The sequence below is a fragment of the Sinocyclocheilus anshuiensis genome, unplaced genomic scaffold, assembly GCF_001515605.1.
Source record: "Sinocyclocheilus anshuiensis isolate Anshui unplaced genomic scaffold, SAMN03320099.WGS_v1.1 scaffold2357, whole genome shotgun sequence".
In the NCBI taxonomy this organism is placed as follows: domain Eukaryota; kingdom Metazoa; phylum Chordata; class Actinopteri; order Cypriniformes; family Cyprinidae; genus Sinocyclocheilus; species Sinocyclocheilus anshuiensis.
Genome location: NW_015549716.1, coordinates 329,970 through 334,732, shown reverse-complemented (window position 1 = coordinate 334,732; position 4,763 = coordinate 329,970). Strand labels below are relative to the sequence as shown.

General features: G+C 39.0%; 1 pseudogene; it reads right to left on the bottom strand.

Annotated features, from left to right (window-relative positions):
* Positions 1–3,057, bottom strand: part of LOC107660758 (epiphycan-like) — a 12,237-nt pseudogene extending 9,180 nt beyond the window's left edge.
* Positions 3,058–4,763: the final 1,706 nt, after the last annotated feature.

The window sequence follows — 4,763 nt, the reverse complement described above, 5'->3', positions numbered from 1 at the left end:
TATATATATATTAGTTTTTACTGTCTTTTTTATCAGTGCAGTTTTGGTGAGCATAAGAGACTTATTTCAGAAACATTAAAAAATCCTACCAGTTGTCTACGTACCTTAAAGGCCTCTGCATGCGTGCCTGAACTCCTCAGCTGGTTATTGCGAACGTCGATGTGCTTGAGGGTAGCTGGGAGTTCTGGAAGGGCATGGATGTTGTTGTCAGCCAACATGAGATCCTGAAGCTGAAGCAGTGAACGAAAAGCATCCTCGTTCACTTTACCTATCTGGTTTCCACTGAGGTCGATCCGTTTCAGCTGATCTGAGAACAGCGTTAAGTGCAGTTTTTTTTAATTCAGTTTGATTCATAATGCAATACATTAAGTCTTAAATCTAGCTATAGACTCTTCATTAGCTATCTATCTATGCATTTCAGACCTGATGTAAACTGTGTAATACAGCATGTGTTTGAAAAAACACATTTGTATTTGCAAGAAAGAAGGAAGTCTCTATTGAGATTGATGAAGTCTGTGGCCCTGACCTCTGTGATCTTGTTGAACCGAGCGTAGAAGTGTATGGTTTCTTTGGGGAGAGGGGGAATCTGAGTCAGATCTGAGTCATCACAGTACACACTGCCACTGATGCACACACACAGCAGGCAGGAGGGCATCCCTGCAGTAGAGAAGGAGAGAGGACCATATTATGACGGTTTACACCACTAGAGGGCGAATATTCACAACTGAAATTGAAAACACAACATTTTCCTCCCTTTCAAACCAATTATCCATCTACCTAAGCCTGTGTCAGGCCCAAACAGGCCCGGACCATGGAAGTCTAGAGTGGAAGGGACAGGTGACTTTGTCGGACGGGGTGGCAGTGTCACTTCTTCCACATAGTCCTCTGGATGAACTAAAGCAGGTGGCTGAGTGACTGCTGGAGGAGGAGCCAGCGTCCCAAACTCAGTCAAACTCAAAGTCAGTGAGAAGAAACAGAGGTTAGACAGAATGACTTCACAGAACATAACACACATAAACACATTTATAGTAACACATTATGAACACAAGATGATATCTTTGGAGAAATATCTCAAATTTTTTTGTTAATACAACTGAAGTCATTGAGCTCAAAAGTTGTTCTTTAAATTTTTTTTTTTTTTCTGGATTCTATGCTGCATGATATAATACAAAGTTATCATCAAAAATAATGTCTAATGAGTTCATAAAAATGTTAATGTATAAATTAAAACACACTATAGTAATATATTTCTGACACAATTTCTTAATGTTAAACTGAACTTTTATTTTGGCAGATTGTTGTGAAGACCTGTGTGTGAGATGGAGAAGGTAATGTGAGAATTAATCTCTCAGAGCAGCTCTGGAAATAAAGTTCAGTGTCTTCAAAAGTTAAGTTAATTATCGATATCATGGTATATAATAAATATAAATATTAGTATCGATTCATTGCCCAGCCCTACTTGGAATATATATATATCTTTTACTGATCTACATTTTTGTTGTTTTTGTGATTTTGGAATGAAATAGCACTTATCCCCCATCACTTTGATTATATAGAAAATAATAGCTTGATGTTCTGCTAAACACAACAACATGATGCTGAATAAATGATGACAGAATTGACAAACTGACAAAACTCTTGAAACCTCTCCTCACCTCCTCATCCACGACATCAAAATCATCTGTCTCTCTGTATGTGTTTAGATCCCATGTGTTTGAGTCATCATAATTCTCCAGGTCATATGCTGCAGGGCCCAAATCAACTGGAGGGGCACTTAGACTGAAGCCCATCAGGGTCCAAACAAGGTACAGTACAATCTATAGTAGACAAAGTGAATGATCTGTGTAGATGTACTCAGTACTTTGTCATTGTGTATTTGTGATACACATTTGAGACTCCAAGTGTCAAGTTAATCCACATTATGCCATTTTATACTCTAACTTTCTTATTAGCTGAAAAATTGTGCTTTCATTTTGTGGTTTTGGCAATGTCCCCTTTTTTTCCAGGGATTTTATGACTATCCGCAGGAGCTCTTTGTCTACAGCCCTGTATGCCTGTCACACCGATGTTTGTTTAACTTTTAAGGCCATTTCTTTCTGGCTGCCCAGACATCCATAATAACCAGAAACATCGTAAATCCATAATAGCCAGAGACATTGCACATAATGACAGTGTGCAAATTCATACACTTTGGACCCTCCATGTATTTGAAAACATAAAGCAGTTGCATGGTTTGCAAAATTCATCTATTATACGGTTGTATTTATTATTTATATAAGTCGTGGCCTAATGGTTAGAGAGTTGGACTCGTAACCCAAAGGTTGCGAGTTCGAGTCTCGTACCGGCAGGATTGTAGGTGGGGGGAGTGAATGTACAGTGCTCTCTCCCACCTTCAATACCACGACTGAGGCGCCCTTGAGCAAGGCACCGAACCCCCGACTGCTCCCCGGGCGCCGCAGCATAAATGGCTGCCCACTGCTCCGGGTGTGTGTTCATGGTGTGTGTGTGTTCACTGCTGTGTGTGTGCACTTAGGATGGGTTAAATGCAGAGCACTAATTCTGAGTATGGGTAACCATACTTGGCCACATGTCACTTCACTTTCACTTTCACTTTCATATGGAATGTGGCCTAACCAGAAGAGTTTTGTAAAGAAGGCTGTTTGCTTTAGTCGCTGTCAAGGGTGCGCAAGCTAAAGTATGGGTTTTCCGCACATATATTTTGATCAATAAATCCTCTGGAGTCACTTGGCAAAAAGGATCTAAATAACCTACCAAATATAACATAATAAATCCAAACCATGCATCTTCCTCCATACTAAATCAACACAGATGGAGTCTATAATGCAGATGTACATGGTTGTTAGTTCTGTGCGTTCAGGGGACCACACTAACCTCGCCTTCCCATGAACTCCGAACAGCTCCAGCCTGACATATCAATATTCAGAGCTCTCCTGGGCCTGTTCAATTATTCACGTAACTCCTAATTACCAAGGAGTCTTCACGCAGCAGGAAGGGAAAAAAGAAACCTACCTTTGATGGTTGTCTGTGAACAGCCATGGCCTGAGAACGGATCTATAGGGCAACAGTGGTATAGAAGCTGGCCCTGTGTTCTTCTGAGGTTTAAGCAATGAATAACTGACCCCGTACTGAGGACATGAGCAGGTTAGATGAGGGGGAGAGGTGGGAGCTTAGCTGGGGGATGACCAGGTCAGTTTGCTCAGCTGTCACTAATTCTACAGCCCTGTCAGTGGTGTAGTCTTAGACTTAGTCAGGATTGGTAATCTACTGGTAGGTTGTTATCTTCATGTGGTTTTCAGATGCGTGTCCTAGCAAGATGCAAGGACTCCTAGTTTGCCACTATATGCTTTATAATGTTTTGGTGTTCTAGAACAGTGAATCTCAACCTTTTGGCGTACCGGACCCCAGTCCAATTAAGAACCATCCTCAAGGACCCCCAGACCAAAATTGACTCATCTATGTATCATTTGTGTCTTTGTGAGGACCAAATACAGTCAAGTATAATTCAAGTTAGCTGACTTGTCCAGTATTTGGCCATATCATCAGCTATACTGGATTTTTCTTTCGTGGGAACATGTCATGTCAAAATATACAAAATTTATACAAAAATTCATACTTTATATGGACCCCCTGGCCTTATGTCAAGGACCACTGGTTTCTGGTTGAGAAACACTGTTCTAGAAGACAGTTTCCGATTCCTGGAAGCATCTTGAATTGTTTTGGGAGCGGCCAGTTCACCCTTGTGGTTTCCAGTCTATTCAATCCTAAACTTTTTAGACCTCTTAATATAATAGTGCATGAGAACTGAGCAGAAAATCTGTGTCGTAATTGTTTGACTTGATTAGCTAAAGCTTCAAAACTGATTCTGATTGAACAACCTTTAAAATCTGATTTAAACTAATGGACTTAATGTTATTTCATGCTGTATTAAGCAGGTCAGTGAGGTCAGCTGTTTGTGATTTGACTCAGACTGATGTCCAATAGCAAACCTAGTGGACGACCTTTGACATCCTTTGATTTTTTTACTGGCGTCTGCTTGACGAGACACAAACAGACACTCCTGCTTCATTCCTTTTTTTTAAGAGATCTTGCGTCACTTCTCAATTAGCAACTGTGTTTCAGATATCAAACATTCCTTTGCTAAATAAATAAATTTGTACAGATGATGACTAACTCAGGAGGAAGTACTGATTAACAAGAGAGGAGTAATATAACAATTTTTTTCCTCTCTCCTAATGAGGATTACTCAAGTATATCATGTACAATTATTTATTTTTGCAACAATTGTTTTTAAATGTTTTTGAAAGAAGTATCATACAGTATGCTCCCCACCCCTGCATTTATTTGCTTTTGCTTTATATTGAGAAATATTATTATAATTTAAAATACCTTCTATTTTAATATATTTTTATATATATATATTTATAATTCTTGCTATGGCAAAGCTGAATTTCAGCAGTCATTACTCCAGTCTTCAGAGTCACGTGATCCTTCAGAAATCATTCTAAGTTAGTTTGTTGCTCAAGAAACATTTCTTTTTATTATCAATGTTAAAAACAGTTGTGCTTCATTTTTTTCCCCAGGATTCTTTGATGAATAGAAAGTCCAAAAGAACAGCATTTATTTGGAATCTTTTTTAAAGGGGTCATATGATGCTGCTAAAAAGAACAGTATTTTGTGTATTTGGTGTAATGAAATGTGTTTATGCGGTTTAAGGTTCAAAAAACACATTATTTTCCACATAC